This window comes from Corvus kubaryi, unplaced genomic scaffold, assembly GCF_017639235.1.
Source record: "Corvus kubaryi isolate FWS band 111438036 unplaced genomic scaffold, C.kubaryi_AGA036_p1.0 37272, whole genome shotgun sequence".
NCBI lineage: Eukaryota > Metazoa > Chordata > Aves > Passeriformes > Corvidae > Corvus > Corvus kubaryi.
In genome coordinates, this window is record NW_024581084.1 from 1,917,382 (window position 1) to 1,934,620 (window position 17,239).

At 58.2% G+C, this 17,239-nt stretch overlaps 1 protein-coding gene across 2 annotated transcripts in view; it reads right to left on the bottom strand.

The window, feature by feature from the left end:
• The window catches only part of SLC39A11 (solute carrier family 39 member 11), a 124,172-nt gene that overhangs the window by 8,112 nt on the left and 98,821 nt on the right, over positions 1-17,239 (bottom strand). The gene's annotated exons all lie outside the window — the stretch shown is intronic.

The window sequence follows — 17,239 nt, forward strand, 5'->3', positions numbered from 1 at the left end:
CCCCACACAATCCCAATTTCCCCACACAGTCCCGATTCCCCCACACAATCCCGATTTCCCCACACAATCCCGATTTCCCCACACAGTCCCGATTTCCCCACACAATCCCGGAATGATTCCGGTTGGAAAAGACCTCGGAGTTCCTCCAGTCCAACCATGAACCCAACACTGCTGAGGCCACCACAAAGCCCTGTCCCCAAGCAGGGCAGTGTTCCCACCCCTCCAGCAGCATCCCGAGGTTTGATCCCAAAATTCCAGCGAGTTTCAGGTCCCCTTAAAGAGCCCCCAAACGCCCCAGGGCCAAAGAGGTTTGCTCAGGACAGGGATGCAGCCAGTGTGACCCAAACCCGACAGCAAACTGCAGATCTTTGGGATAAATCCCAATCCCTTCCGCACAACCTTCACAAGCAGCTGCTTCTCCTCATTGACATCCATGTCAGATCCACCCGGAGATGGATTTTGGGAGAAAATCCCACCTTCCTGAAGAACTGGGCACTCCCAGCGCTCTCCCCTGCCGGGCTGGGGAACAGCTGATCCCTTTTCAACACTTCCACATATCCCAGCTGTAATTTACGGAGCTCATTTCCCCAGCACCCGGAGCTCAGCACCCGCCTGCGCTGGGAGTTTTGTTTGCTTTAATTGAGGGGAGAAAAAAGAAAACCTGGAAAGAGGCAAAACACCTCTCCCAAGCCCCAGGTTTAATTTTTCAGCTGCCTTGATTTATTGATTGGCCCATTCCCTTTTAATGGGCTCTCCCTGCCGGAGCCTGGGGGTTTCCTGTGGGGTTTGAGGGGTCCTGCCATGTCCAGAGACTTCATTCCCAACAGCTTCCCTTGGATTTGAGGAGAAGGAAGGTTGGGTGCACCGTCCATCCCTCCATCCCCATCCCTGCTTCTCCCCCTTCCCAACACCTCCCAGCTCTCTGCTCCCAGTTCCCAGCATTCCCACAACCAAAGCCAGTCTACAGCAAAGCAAGATTCCAAGGGAGGTATTTTTCACGGGATAACAAAAGGAGTGTGGGCACAAAAGCTGATTTTTCCAAGCTACACCCACTTCCCTGCTCCCTCCTTCCTCCTGGCTGTGCTGTTTTCTGACTGAAACCATAAAACTTCAGTGGGAAGTGGGATTTGGGATTTGGGAGGGGAATCCCGAGGGCTGAACAGCTCCTTCCTTAGGGCAGGTGAGCGGGAGACCCGGCCAGCGCTGGAGCCCAGCAGTGCCCAGCCTTCCTCCCTCCCAGCTCCTCCTCCTCTCCCAGCTCCCTCCGGTGCCTTGGGCAGGATCCAGGCCCAGAGCCTGCAGGGAGAACTCCCAGCGGATGAGATCTGCATCTCCTTTAATTAAATTATTCCTCTGGGGTTAAACGAGAGGCTCTGCCCAGCCCAGGCTGCGGCAGTGCAGCACCGAGCCCGGAGCCCGCTGGGTTTTCCCTCCCCAGTTGGACTCGGGAGCTGGAGGAGAGGCTGGCTCCACATCCAGGAGGTGCTCAGAGGAGCTGGAGACCTCTGGATATGGACAGAGAGGATGGGTGAAAACACAGGCTGGAGATCCATGTGCAGCCCAGCTGATCCAGTGCATCCCCAGCACGGGGATGCTGAGGGAAGGAGCCGTGTGGGGAACAGCCCCTGTGGTTTCCCAGCTTTGTGGGCTCCTCCAGGCTGTCCCCAATCCCAAACTGGGATCATCTGGGAGAGAAATCCCGACCCCACTGCAGGTTAAAAGCAGCAGAAATAAGGGGAAAATGGGCCATGTGCCAGCTCCAGCCATTCCAGCCCAAAGCATTCCAGTGAAACCATCCCGCTGAAGGTGGGGATGTCAAACCTGCCCTGGCAGAGGAGGGGGGGCTCTCCCAGCTCCCCCTGGCCCAGTTCCACCAGTTCAGCCTGGCTGAAACCACCGGGAGCCGCGTTTGCCGTGGGTTTGGCCTCTCACAATCAGGGGTTTTGAAATCCTCTCTATCGCGGAGGAACCTCGGCCCTGGCTGAGCCCCAGCTCCCAGCCCCTGGATAAACACGGCCTCCCTGGCCTGGGACGTGCCAGAGGCTCGGAGGCACGATCCCTTTGGATAAACATCGCTGCAAAGGCAGCCCTGAGCGCCGCGGGAACACTCGGAGAACGCTCCGTGCGTGGGGTGAAGTGTTTGGGAACACCGAAGCACCGGGGGATGCTCTCCCTCCCTCCTGCCTGCCCCGGGCTCGGGATTTAAAGGGGATTTGAGGGCCAAGCTCAGCACAAGGCTCAGGAGGAGGAGAAGGAGGATGGTCTGAGCCTCCTGGGGGTCCAGGACAGGCAGGTGGAGACGTCCCCATGTCCCTCAGACCTCTGGGGGAGGCACAAACGAAGGCTGGGATGCAGGGGGGGATCCAGCCCTTGGAATGGGCACAAAAAGAGCTGCAGGAAAAGTCTCGAGGTGGGGGAAGTTCAGGATTGGGGTCTCACACACTGACCCTGCACCAGGGGCTGGGAATGGATTCAAACTGACAGAGCAGGGCTAGGTGGGATATTAGGAAAAACTTCCCTGGGAAGGTGGAACAGAATTCCCAGAGCAGCTGTGGCTGCCCCTGGATCCCTGGAAATGTCCCAGGCCAGGCTGGACATTGGGGCTTGGAGCAGCCTGGGACAGGGGGAGGCATCCCTGCCCATGGTGGCACTGGATGGGCTTTAAGGTCCCTCCCAACCCAAACCATTCCACGACTCCACGATCAGCACTTCCAGGATGAACTATCCTGGCTGGAGCATCCCTGCTGCCCACGGGAACACTCCACGGTGCAGAAGGAGCACAGAAAGGATTCCTGCCCAAACTTCCCGAGCAGGTGCCGCAATCCAGGCTGTGCCAACCTTTCCCAAGGGATTTCCCAGCCCCGTTTTCCCCCTCCTTTCTCCCTCTCCCTGCCCTTGCCCTCCAGCCCTCGGTGTCCCAGCTTCCAGAGGGTTAACAGGTGTGTTCTCCCGCAGGGCTGGGCTCCGTTCCCTCCCTCCTGCCCCTCCATTCCCGGCATGGACTTGGAGACCGGAGGCTCTCCAGATTTAATCTCCAAGACAAACACCCTGGAGCCGGAGCCGGCTCCGTGCGTGCTCAGCCCACGGGCACCGAGGAGCAGGGCCAGGCTCAGGGCTCTGCCCGCCCCTCCTGGGGTCCCTCCTCGCCTCCGTGCCAGGGAGGTGCCCCAGCTTTGCAGCAGGGCTGGCTTGGAGCTGGGAGGGAAGAAATTCCCACCCTGAGAGCCTCTGGGTGGGTTTTTATGGAATGGGAGCAGCTGGAGCTTCCACGGGGGCTGATGGATGCGGGAAAGGGTGGAAGATGAATATTGAAACACCAAATGTGACCCTGAGTGTGGCTCAAGGTGCTGATCCAGTGAAGAACCAGGCGGTTTGTCCCCAAAAGTCACCATTTTATGGCCTTTCCTCCTGAGATCTCAGGAAAACTCTGGAGGAGGAGGTTTGGGAGCTGCTGGAGGACACCTGACACAAGCCAAGGGTCTGTGCATCCTTCAAGGTCATTGTCGGGACAAAGGTTTAACTCTCACATCAGGTCAGAGCCCAGCATTCCAGAGAGATCCAGGAACACCTGGATGCTCCCGTTGGGAAGAGGAAGGAAAAGGTCTCCAGGCCATTTGGAGGCTCCCATGAAACACCTCCACATTTCAGTGGGAAGTTGGGAGATTGGGTTCATTCTCCACGGGGAATGGGAGAACAGAGGCAGCCAGCAGGAGCTGGGCTCAGCCCTGGAGCTGTGGGCAACTCCAAAATCCACCTTCCATCCTTAAAACCTGCAGAAGGACCCTGGTGGGTGGGAATTGGGTCCAGTCTGGACATTGAACTTATTTCACCCTGAGAGATGCATTTTCCTGGGATGTTGTGGGATTTCCAGGAGAGAAGAACTCTCCCAAGCAAACTGAGAACCGAATTAGCTCCGAATGGAGCTCGGATCAGCTGGATCTGGGATCACCCGGGATCTGCCCGCTCCCCAGCTCTAAAATCGCTCTCTGAGGATGGTGGCTGCATTGGCCACCCCACACCGATGTTTCCATGAAAAAACCTCTTCCCTAAAACCTGGGGGAGCAATAAAAGTATAAATAGAGCTGCAGGCACCACCAAACGGGGCTTTTGAAGTGGAGCTATTTTTTCCCTGCGCTCTGCAGGGTGGGATTTAAGGACGAAGGGAGGAGGAGGAGGATGAATCTGAGCTGCTCTGTCCAAACACCCCACAGAGCTTTGGTGGTCCCCCAGGCCCCCAAATTAATCACCTGGCCCCATCTTTCATGTGCCACCCACGGGAATACATCCAGCACTTCTCCCCAGCTGCAGCCACTGGCTCCCAGCACTCCAAAATCCCAGCCTGGCTCCCTCCACCCAGATATTTCTCAATATTTGCCTTTGAGATATCTTTTGATATCTAAAGGTGGCCACAGCCCTGTCCCTGAGCTCGCTGGTGGTCCCAAAATGAGCAGCCAGAGGATCTCAGCTCGACCGCGGCCAGGTCCTTGTGGGCAGCCGCAAACCCTTCAAAGGAGCCCGGGAACAGGGAGGCTCCAGTTCCCTGCGGCCCCTCCGGCCACCGAACCCCTCCAGGCCACCCCACCCAGGGGATACTGCTCAAAGTGAGCTCAGTGTGCCCAAAACCCCGGCCAGGCAGGGGCTGGGCAGGTGGCAGAGGGGGGAAGGAGGGAAAGCCGCAGGTCCTGTGCGGCATCCCAGGCACGAGGTCAGCGCGCTCCCTGCGCTCCGGCCAAGGGAAGAGGGTTTTTCCTGGATGGGGCCATTCCCTGCGCACATTCCCGCTCCAGGCCAGGAGAGGGACAAAGGGGACACTGTCCCTTCACTGCCACCTCGCCAGGAAAGGGGGGACAGCCCAAACCACTCTGTCACCCCGCCAGGTGTGCCCTGGGGGGGACCCCTGCTCATGGACCAAACACCTCCTGTGGGTTTTCCCCTCCTCTCTGGGATTGAGCTGCCCCCAGGCTCCGGGAGGGATGGGATGGGCTGGGGGAAATGAAGGAATTGTGTCTCCTGCAGCCACAGCAGTGACAAGGAACTGCCACTGATGTGCTGGGATGTCCCGGGATCAGCCCAGCCAGGGGGTCCCACCAGGCAGGAGGAGGGAGAGCACCTGGGAACTGCCCAGGGATGGAAAAACCCCTCAGGGTTTTACTATCCCCGTTAATCCGGGATGGAAAAGCCCTCAGCAGACCCTTCCCTCTCACCCACGGGTTTGTTTCATTCCCAAATATTCACTCCAGAGTTTTTGTCCTTTGCACCTTCCTCCACCACCACCACGGAATTCCCAGGTTTTCATCTGCACAAGGATAAAACTCCACCTCCATTCACTGCTTTGCATCACTGTCCGTGTCACACAAACGGGGAAACCGAGGCACGGGGAAGGGAGCAAATCCAGAGGATTTCCCTAAATCCAGAAAAGCCACGGAGGCCATCGCTCACCCCTCACCCTCATCCCAAGGGAGGGATCTGTTGGAATGTTGGATCAGTTCTTCCCCGATTCCCACAGGCAGAGCTCTCCTGAAGCTTCACCTCATCCCCCACACGACAGCAATAATAATTAACCTATTAATTAATTAGCTGTTGCAGTGATTCCCTGCTCCTGCTGCTCCCTCAGCCCTTTCTCTCCAGCCAGTTCTCCCCTTTATTTTTGTTCCAGGCAGGAATATCACCCCTGACACAAACCCCTGGCCAGGAGCAGGAGCGGGATCGGGATGGTTATCCCGGATTCCCCGTGGGAGCAGCCAAGGAACAACACCCCCTCTCCCAAACTGCACCGGGAGCCAGGAAATTTTGGATTCCAAGATAACAACAGCCCCAAGCTGCTTTTTCCATTTGGAGTCTCAGGAGCCGCTGATCCGGGCAGGAAGTTTGGGAGGACAGAGGGGACAACTCTGCGGTGTTGGAACATCTGCTCTGCAACACCCAGGAGCCCCTCCTGGCCAAAAGCCTCAGGGCTGGAGCACGAGGGGTCTGAAGGATGCTGCAGCTGCTGGGAGGAGGCTGGCTGAGCTCCTGGCATCCCACAGCATCCCGGGAATCTCAGGAAATCGGCACACAGAGCCCGGGATGCCGTCCCAGCGCCGTTACCTGAGGGCCGGGTGGCTTTCCCTGCCTGTTTACAGCCAGAGCCGTGGCAGGCGACAGCCCCAAGTCCTGTTTGCTGGGAAGCAGCAGGGAGAGCCCCACTCCTGCCTGGGAATTCCCCAGCTCCGGGCTCTGGAGCTGGCTGGCAGCAGGAAAACACGGATCAGTCCATGCAGGAACACCCATCCCTGTGTCCAGAGGGCCTCATCAAGGCAAAGCCCCCTCACCATCCCTGCTGGAGCCCCTCCTGTGCCCACAGCTGCTGATTCCAACAGGATTTGCCACCCTCAGGCACTGGAATACCTCATCACTGAAATGCAGGGAAAGCTCCCTGTCACAAGGCAGAAATCACCCGGAGGTGTCACTGTCCCCTGTCCCTCAGGCTGAGGGGCTTCAGTCCTGCTCCAGGGACAGAGCGGGGCTGGATGTGCAGATCCAGGCCCCTTCCCTCCTCACCTCGCATGGATTTTAACACTTCCTGCCAAGGAATCATGCAGAGGTTGGATTCCTGGCAGGAACCTCCTGTGTGCTCCCTGAGGAACTCGGGAAAACCCTCGGGAGCACAGGGACACTTCCCTGTGCCCACAGGGATCCACGCAAGGAATGTCGAGCACGGGAGCAACACCCCGGGGGGAGGCAGAACAAATCCTCCCATCCACGGGATTCCCAATCCCTGCACTTTGCTTTCCAATGAATTTGGTCCTGGCCCCACACGGGCAGGGCCGAGCCAGAGCCAGAGCATCACCTGGCAGGGATGAAATCCATCCCATGCCTCGGCAGGGTGGATAATCCAAGAAAAAAACCCTCGGAAAGGGGTGCAGGCACGGACACAACATTCCCTCACTGCAGGGCAGCCCCGGCTCACAGGGATTCAGGAACCATGGGAATGAGGAGAAAGGTTCTGGGGTGAGGCTGACTCGGTTTGCACGAGCACAGCTGATTTTCCTGGGAAAACAGCCTGAAAGCCACTGGAGAAGCTGTGCAGGGATAGGAGAGCGGAGGTTTGGAGACCCGCTGGGGCTGGGGGTGGGAATGAGCCGCAGGGGATGCCCGGGAGCCGTTCTGGAGCTGAGCTGGGATCGGCTGCTGCCCAGGGCTCATCCCGCATCCCGCAGCCATTCCAGCAGCGCTCTCCCAGCCCCGGGCCACGCCGAGATTCCCAGAGCCATCGGAAGGGCACAGAATGATCCCAGATTCCCAGAGCCATTGGAAGGGCACAAAACGATCCCGTCCTCATGTCAGGCTCTTGGCAAGCGCCCTCCCCCCGACAGACGCATCCTGTTCGTATCCGGCTTGGGAATTCCAGGAACATCTGCAGCTTCCCTCTCCGCAGCTGCGTGTCCGTACCTGCAGCGCCCCGCGGAGCCCTCCCACATCCCACATATCCCACATCCCACATATCCCACACCCAGCGCGGCTGGAGAAGGCAGCGATCCCTCCCCGGCACCGCTGCGACTCCCGCAGGAGCCGAAATGTTCTGTCCCCAGCAAGTCCCGGCGGGGAAACAAATAAATTGGGAATGTCAAAAGCGCTGTTCCATAAAACACCTGGAGAGGCGGGAGAGGAGCAGCACAGGTGGATGTGTGTGTGTGGCACATTCCCAGCTCCTGAGGGAAATCCTGTCCTCTCCAGGAGGAGAATTAGGAAAAGCAGGAGCAGCACCGTGATCCCGACAAGGAGCAGGCAGGGAGGATGCGGCTGGGAATGCAGTGCAGGGGATACGGCTCGGAGCAGAGCAGGGATTTAAGAAAGGGAGCCTGTAAAACACCACTGATCCCACCCTGAGTGCTCAGCAGCTACAGCAGGAGGGCCCTGCAAGCCCTGCCGGCATTCCAGGAGAAATCTGGGAAGTGGCAGCTCCTGCTGTCCTATCCTGGTGCTATCCCTAGGCAGGAAAAGCTCCCTCAGGAGTGGGACAAGCCCATCCTATTCCAGCCCTGCCATGGGCAGGGACACCTTCCACTATCCCAGGCTGCTCCAAGCCCCATCCAGCCTGGCCTGGGACATTCCAGGGACAGCACAGCCACAATTTCTATGATCCCACAACCATTGGCAGGGATGAGCTGCAGCGCTGAGGAGCATTGGGGCTGCCCCAGGCATCATCCCCATCCCCACCCCCATCCCATGGACACGGAGCAGTGCCAGGGCTGGGCATGGAGAGCTGGATTTGGCTCCCAAGGGGGAAAGGAAGGTTTGGCACCTGACCTCTCACTGCTGAACTCATTTGGCTGCTGCAGGGAAATCGGTGGGAATGGGGAGATAAGGGGGAGCTGATGGGATGCACATCCCGGTTCCCAGCTCCCCCCAGGCACCTCTGTGGCTCAGGGGGGCAACTCCTGTTCCTGCACCTCGGGAATGAGCTGAGAGAGGGGGACAAAAGGGACGCTTTGTGGAGAGGCTGAATTAATCCAGCTCCGTGCAGAAGGAAATTGGTTCCCTCTGCCAGAAGGAAAACAAAATGGAGCAGGCAGGGAAAGGAGCGGCTCTGCTCCGCTCGGAATTCCAGGGGCAAATCCCCCCCCGGTGCTGCTGCAACCAGCGCTGCCCCGAGCGCCACGCCAAGGGCACCGTGTCCTGCCCACAGCCCTTCCAATTAGGATGCCAGGAGACAGGGAATGAAAGGGAAGAGAAACTCGGCTTAATTGAGAGGCTGCAGCCAGGCCCTGCTCGCCCGAGATTATCCAGAGGAATGCGAGGCTCCTTTACAGCGGATTCAGCCGCTCGAAACGCAGACAAATAGAGCAGACTCCAGGCGGGACAGGAGAAGGAAAACCAGGACTCATATGACCTGGCTTTAGGCTTGGGATGAGATCTGGTGACTGCCCCAGGAGCGCAGAGCGCTCGCACGCTCCCGCCCCGCTCGGTGTCCTCCTCCAAAAGCATCAATCCCAAGCACGCACCCCGCTCCTCCCGGTCCCCAGGGAACGCCATCCACGCTCCCCCTGCTCCTGCAGCAGCAGCCACCCTGCAGGGACCTCCTGGCCACCCAGGAGAGGGCCGTGTCCTCTGTGCCTGCGCCAGGAGCTCGGGCAGTGCCCGGCTGGGAGGGGCAGCGCTCCCTGCCAGCCCCAGCAGCAAAGGGACACGATCCCAAACTTATCCCACTGCGAAGGGAAGGCAAAAAGCATCTCCCAGCCGGTTTTATTATCCAGTGGGAAAGCTGAGAGCCCTGAGCCGTCCCAGACCTGCCCGTGGGGCTGCAGGAGACACTCCCTGACTCCTGTATCCATCGAATCTCTGCTGGTTCATTCCCATGGGGGAAAATCCATCCTTGCCATGGACAGGGTATTTCAGAAGAGGCCACTGGGACCTCACAAACCTCCTGCTCCTCCTCCAGCGCCAAGGACAGCATCCATCAGTATCTACAACCCCTCCTCAGGTTTCAAGTCCACCAGATTTTATCCTTCAGGAAAAAATCCCAACCTTCAGAGAGCCAGAGGGAGCAGCACACCATAAACCAGCAGCACCAAAATCTTGCAAAACTGCATTTTATGGAATCACAGAATGGTTTGGGATGGAATGGACCTTAAAATTAATCCAGTGCCGCCCCCTGCCATGGGCAGGGACACCTTCCACTATCCCAGGCTGCTCCAAGCTCTGACCAACCTGACCTTGGACACTTCCAGGGATGGGGCAGCCACAACCTGTCCCACATGGAGGATTAAACCCGGCTTAAGCTCCTGGTCAAGGGCAAGGCCAGGCCCCAGGAACGAGCAGGACCTCAAGGCGGACACACCTGGGGCCACCACAACCTCATGGCTCCCATCCCACAGGGCTGTCCCTGCTCCCCCCAGGCCCAGCAGGGATCAGCACACGGATAAAGAGTCTCAGAACCTCACCCACCTCACAGCCCCTTCCCAAAGCTCCCCCACAGGGAGCTGCTGGGCAGGGCCCTCGAGGTGCTCACAACAAACCTGGGGGCTCCAGGATTCCCCCGGATCCAAGGAAAAGAAGGAAAAGGTTAAACAAGCAGAGAAAGCAACGGCGGCTCCATCCAAGAGCAACAGCGTTTGGCAACTTGGTTTGGAAAAATTCATAATTCTGCAAAATTTCAACAGCGGGGAAGTGGATGGGGAGAGGGGGGAAAGGCAGCTTGGAAATTCAGAAACCCCTTCAAATTCTGCCCCCAACCCAACCCCAAGCAAGGCTGGGAAATAAGGAGCAACACAACACGTTGTTGATGACTTTTCCATTAAATCCACGCTCTAAACCCGCTCTTTGTATCCCAACCTTTACTTGCAGCTCAGCAGGCCCCACTCTTTCCCCCCCCTTCCCCTCCTTTTTAATAATAATAATAATAAAAAAAAAAAAAGCTGTATGACTTTAATTAAATGCACTTATTAAAGGGTGAGCTGTGTGCAGAGCTGGGGTTGTGCTACAGGCACATTTTCCAGGGAGCTGCCGAGCGTCTGCATCCGCCCGCCCCGGGCCCTTTTTAATGCCCAAATAAATCCCCACCTGAGGTGCTGACAGCTTTTTATGCACTGAGGCAGCCAAGAAAGTAAACACAGGGGCAGAGTTTTAACCTCTTGCAGGCACAGAAACTCCCCCCAGCCGGGTCGGGCTCAGGTGGGAAGGACCAGCAGCAAAAGCGTCCCCCCAGTGTCCCCCCAGTGTCCTCCCCGTGTCCTCCCTGTGTCCTCCCAGTGTCCCCAGGGCTCAGCTGGGCCATTCCAGCCTCTCCCAGCCTTGTCAGCTCAGGGAGCAATCGGAAGGAGCAGTAAATAATTATAAAGAAATGTTAATGGAGTCACAGGGCCATGAGGATGCTCCAAGGGGATGGAGCAGCTCTGGAGACTGGGAGAATTCACCTGGAGATGGGAGAGCTCCAGGGAGACTTCAGAGCCCCTTCCAGAGCCTGAAGGGAGCTTATAAAAAACAGGGAAAGCAGAGCCATGGAGCAGCTGGAGAGCCAGGGCTGTGCCAGAGCCCAGGGAACAACCCCAATCCCTGTCCCCAGGGCCAGCAAGGCTGACAGGACACAGGGAACGGCTTCCCACTGCCAGAGAGCAGGGAGAGCTGGGAAGCTGGCGAAGAATTCCTGGCTATGAGGGTGGGGAGGCGCTGGAATAGAATTCCCAGAGCAGCTGTGGCTGCCCCTGGATCCCTGGCAGTGCCCAAGGCCAGGCTGGATGGAGCGTGGAGCAGCCTGGGATGGTGGGAGGTGTCCATGGCACGGGATGGATCCATGGACCGGATGGGATTTAAGGTCCTTTCCAAGCCAAAGCATTCCACAATTCCGTGATAACAGGAAAGCGCTGCCTGTCCCAGCAACACCGGAGAGGTGTCAAGTGATGGAAAACATCCTTTCCCTGTGGGAGCCTCCCAGCAGTGCCCTGAGGGTTGGAGTTCCTGGGATGCCACGCTGGGCACGACTCCACAACATCTCCACATTATGCAGGATTTGCATCCCTGTTCCCAAAGCCAAGCCCGGGGTTTGCGTTTTCCATTGCCGGTGGGGGAGCAAAGATGGAGCAGATAATGGACAGACTCCAAAGGAATCCAGGGAGGGAGAAAAGAAAAGGAACCAAACCTACGAAGATGCTGCTTTTTTCCTGGGCAGCTCGTGGCATCCCCCTTTTCCAGAGCTGGAGCAGGAGTTCCACCAGAGCTGCCACACTTGGAAACTGCAACCTGGAATTCCACGGCACCAAACATTGCCCGATTCGCAAAGCTCCCAGCGCAATTAACAGCCACTAATTAACTCCGTGTGCTCAGGCCCTGCCAAAGCCAAGCCGGGCTCCTCAGAGCTCAGCTGCCAAAAGCAGCAGCACATCCCAAATCCAGGGGATGCAGGAAGCTCCTCCTGGGGATCCAAGGATGCTGCAGCCACCTCCTTCTCCAAGGAGACTCCAGGACCGAGAGCAGCATCCCAATCTCCCGGATGAGGAATTCTCTGCCAAAATAAGGGATTCCCACAAAGCTGCTGGTCAGCGCTGGGATGGGCCAGCTGGGCACCGCGTCCCCTCCTGCTGCAGACCCCAATTCCTGGGAGCTGGGCAGAGGCTGCAGCACGGCCAGGGAGCCTCGGTCTCTGCTCCAAAGGCTCAGGAAAAGCTGGGATCCTTCGGGATGTCCTGTAGAGCACCAAGACTCAGACAAACCCCGTGAGTCCCTTCCAAGCCAGGATATTCTGGGATCCTCTGGCCCCTCCGGTCCCAGCCACGAGCGGCAACCAGCGGCATTCCCAATCCCGCCCGGAACAACGCTTTGCACGGCTTCTTTTGATAATTTTTGGGAGAATTTGCAGCCACCCAGCCCAGCCCAGCCTCCAGTGGGTCACTGGGGCAGCGTGTGGGTCACTGGGGCAGCGCGTGGGGGGCCGGGCTCCAGCAGGAACATCCCTCTTGTCTGGAAAAATTACAGCCTCGGCCGCTGCTCCCACATCTGACAAGACGCCGCATGCTCTGCTAATCCTCGCCGGAGATTAACTTCTGATTTAGGATTCCTGCCTCTCCATGTGGCAATTAGCACAGAGTGCTGCTGCTGGGGTTTCATTCCCTTCTTTAAGCTCTTGGCAAGGAGGGAACTTTCCTCGAGCTGGCTGAGCAGGGCTGGCTCCAAGTGGATCTCGTCTCACTTCCCCTCCCTGAGCCGAGAGCCCCGGAGCCTCCCACACCAGGGGATGTCCCTTGTCCCATCCATCAGCCCGCCCTGATGGCACCTAGGCAGCCAGAGGTGCTGCCCACTTCTGGGGAGAGGAAAGGAGAAGATTTGGAATGGATTTGCTGCCAACGGATCCTCACCCAAACCTGCTCCTCCTCCTCTGCCTCAGGATCCCCCAAAGTGCCACATTTCACCCCAAAATGGCTGCAGGAACCCTAAAGATCCAACGGGGGATCAAACAGAGATGTGAAAAGCATCAGCTGCTCCAAGGAATCCCAAAAGCCCAAGGAATTCAGTTTCAAAACAGGAAAAATCAAACCTAAACCAAGATTTAGATAGGAAATAATGCCAAATACACGAGGACACGAGTTTTTATGGAAGCCGCAGCCTGGTCCCGTGCAGATCCCAATCCCACACTCCAGGGCAGCTGTTCCCACTCTACAGGCACAGAGAGCACTCCAGCAGCTTGTGGGAAACTCAGGAAAGGATTCCCTGAACAGAGCAAAGACAACTCCTACTGTACACTGAGAAAAAGGGAAAAAGGGGGAAAAAAGGGGGGAAAAAAGTATCGAGTGCCTGGAGCTGTCAGAAAGATTTCTGCAGCTCTGGCGAGACAGACACAACTAATTTAGCACAGCCTGGATGAGGAATATTAAGGAATATTAAGCTGTCAGTCCGGATGATAGGAATTTAATCACCGGGAGCAGATCAAAGCTCGGCAGCACCATCGGTGGTGGGCCGGACCCAGGGGGATCAGAGAGCCGGGATGTGCAGGGACGAGGGGCAAGAAAAGCCTGTCCGGCAGGAACAGCCCCGCCTGGGATGTCACTGCCACAGGGATCGTGTCCTGAGGGCTGGCCTGATCGCTGCGGGCTGGCCCCGAGGGTGGGAATGCCCTGGAGAGGGAGGACGAGCCATCGGCATTCCCATGGGGGAGGCACAGAAATCCCTCCCTGTGAGGGAGGCGAGGCCCTGGCACAGCTGGGGCTGCCCCATCCCTGGACGTGTCCCAGGCCAGGCGGGATTGGGATGATCCCAAGCTCCTCCATCCCTCCTGTGCTCAGCCTCTCCCTCGCATGCCAGGGCGGCAGCTTCCCTGCCACCACAGTGCCAAGGATGACCCTTGGTGCCACCTCCCTCGCTGGCAGAGGGGGAACGGCAGCTGGGGAGGGAGAATTCCCAACTGGACCCAGCTGGGAGGAAACTCCCGTTGCTGCGGGGATTTAGCCAGCATTTCCCTGGGATGTTTCAGCCTTTGGCTGCTCCGGTCACTTTTCCTGGGGTTTGCTCAACAGGAGCTGGGAAACAGAATTCCCATGGGATCCGCCCACATCTGGGCCCTGGGAAAACCCAGCCCTCGCTCCTGGGGGCACAAACCCCTCTGGCACTGGGTGGGCACTGGACCAGCCCAATCCCTCCTGCTGCAGACCCCAGTTCCTGGGAGCTGGGCAGAGGCTGCAGCACGGCCAGGGAGCCTCAGCCTCTGCTCCAAAGGCTCAGGAAAAGCTGGGATCCTTCGGGATGTCCTGTAGAGCGCCAAGACTCAGACAAACCCCGTGAGTCCCTTCCAAGCCGGGATATTCTGGGATCCTCTGGCCCCGCCAGTCCCAGCCACGAGCGGCAACCAGCGGCATTCCCAATCCCGCCCGGAACAACGCTTTGCACGGCTTCTTTTGATAATTTTGGGGGGAATTTGCAGCAGCCCAGCCTCCAGCAGCTCCAGAGGCCAGCAGAGCCCCCGGCGCGCTTCCCAATTAATCAGCGCAGCCCTCCCCGATTAGGGAGCGCGGTTACATAAACCTAATTAGCAGGGCTGCGCTTCCAGCACGGCCAGTGGCTCTGCTAATCCGGGATTTGTTCCCCGGGAGCTGATGGAAGCTGGCAGTGCCAGCTCACGTGGCCCAGGGCACGGCGGCCCCGGAGCTCTGTGCCCCCAGGAATGAGCCAGGAGAGGTGAGCCGGGCTGGGGTTTAATCCTCTCAAACAGCCCCAGACAGGATCGGCTGCTGCAAAAAACCCTGGAAAAAACACCCTAAGATTTGGGGAGAAAGGTCAGGATTAGGCTGGAGCAAAGCTGGATCCTTCAGTGCTGACCCAGCTCCACCAGCAGCTTTTTGGGATGGGGGAGAGGTCACAGCCACCCTGCCAGACCCCAAAACGTGCAGCAGCTCTGCTGCATCCCCAGAAGTCCTTCCCAAGGACTCTGGAGCTCGTGCTGTGGGAAAGGGAAGCTCCTGTGCTGCCAACTTCAGCGGCAGCAGCTCTGAGCGAAGCTAATCCCAATCAGGGATCTCCCGGCTAACCCCACACCAGCTGCAGGATTCCCCAGGCGCTGGAGGATGGCACCGGCTCGCGGTAATTGGATCACTCCTCCAACTTCGAAAACCAGGATTACATAAAGGGAAAATAAATCCCGAGACCTGACCACAGAGAAAATCCAGATTCTATTCCTTTTCCTCTCCTTCCTGGCATTCCAGACTTCAGGGCTGTGTTATCAAAATTGACTTTATCAACTGAAGAGCTGCAAAGTTGCCAAATAAAAAAGGAAAATGGAAGTGCAGAGCACTGAGCTGACACCAAAATCTCCAATTTTAAGCAAAACCACCACCCTAAATCCAGGTCTGGCCTGGGAGAAGTGCCAGCTCTGGCTCCTCTCACCAAGCCCATCCAGAGGGAGCAGAGCAGGGCCTGGCTGGGATGGATTTCTCGGGATTTTCCTGTTCACGCTCCCGTCTTGAGCCAAGGGGAGCAGTTCATTCCCTGGATTGTGGGAGGTGAGGCCAGGACAGCTGCAGCATCCAGAGCTCTGGCAGCAGCCTTCCCTCTGCGGCAATTTGAATTTATAACCCACTCGTGGCAGCTTGGAGAAAGGCAGGAATTGGGCTCCTAATCCCTGAAATTAAAGGGAATCCAGAAATCACAATTTGGGAATTTTCTTCCCCCCGAGCTTCCCACAGACAGCTTGGTGCTGCCTTGCCAAAGTCGGCTTTCACACCCGGCCCTAAAGGAGGATTAAATCCCACACTGACACATGGCTTCATCATCCCAGAGGATCCCAAAAATCCCTTTGGCCAGGGAAACTCCCCCTCCTGGAGCGCAGAACTCCGGGAATTTCAACCCTCACGTGGATCCTTGCTTAGGAGCAGCTCTGCAGGGCTGATGCTCCCGAGGCCAGAGCGGAGCCAGGGGCGCCTGGACCAGCCCTGGGGACAGGGAAGGGACCAACCCCCTCCTTCCCTCAGGTGAGTCCTTATCAAACCCCGCCTCCCCCCGAGGTGAGCCCTTATCAGCCCGCGGCACCACAAAGGGCCATAAAGGGCCGGGAGGTGACAGCTGTGCTCCAGGTGTGCCCCAGGTGGGGCGGGGCCCTTTCATCTCGCCTCAAACCTGGCACAGGCGGTAAAAAAACCCCACCAGGATGGGCTTGGGGGGTTATGGAGACCTTGGGAATGTTTTATTCCCTGGCATCCATCCCTTGGGAGCAAGAGGCAGCTGGGCTGTGCTGGCACTGCCCCATGCCGAGGGATTTAGGATGGCTCCAGGGGTGGCATCTCAGCAATGAGAGCCCCGGTGCAGCTCCCAAAGGAAGGACGTGGCTGTGGGGAGAGGAAAACACAGGGAAAACAAAGTGGGAACCTCGTTTTGTGGCCAGACTTTTCCTTTTCCCAAACTCCCCGAGGACACGGCACGGTGGGATTCTGCCAGTGGGATTTTCCCAATGGGATTTTCACCCCAGCCGGGCACATCCCAAGGGCAGAGGTCGCTCCTCACTCCTCCCTTTCAAGCTCCGGCCGCAGGTGCCGGCCGTGCCCACGGGAAGAGCTGTGCCAGCCCCACCAGATGTCACCGCAGGGGTCACCCCGGGGCCGGGGGACCTGTCCTGCCTGGGCAGGAGCTGGCCCTGGCCTTGGGCTGGCAGCAAACACCCCCTTATCTCCCGTCCCTTATCTCGCTGGGCAAACCGGCCCGGACAATGTTTGATTGCCCCGATCCTCGTGGGAAGGGGCAGCCGGGGGAGGCGGGAACTGCAGGGGAATTCCACAACGGGAGATGAAACGGAGCTGGGGAAGCAGCAGGTAAACAGGGAATGTCCCGGTGGGATCAGCTCAGCCAGCAGGAAGGGCTCACACCGTGTCCCAAATCCCACACAGGGAATGTCCCGGTGGGATCAGCTCAGCTCCCTGCAGGAAGGGCTCACACCGTGTCCCAAATCCCACACAGGGAACGTCCCGGTGGGATCAGGTCAGCTCCCTGCAGGAAGGGCTCACACCGTGTCCCAAATCCCAGACAGGGAACGTCCCGGTGGGATCAGCTCAGCCAGGAGGAAGGGCTCACACCGTGTCCCAAATCCCAGACAGGGAACATCCCGGTGGGATCAGCTCAGCCAGCAGGAAGGGCTCACACTGTGTCCCAAATTCCAGACAGGGAACGTCCCCGTGGGATCAGCTCAGCCAGCAGGAAGGGCTCACACCGTGTCCCAAATCCCAGACAGGGAACATCCCGGTGGGATCAGCTCAGCTCCCTGCAGGAAGGGCTCACACCGTGTCCC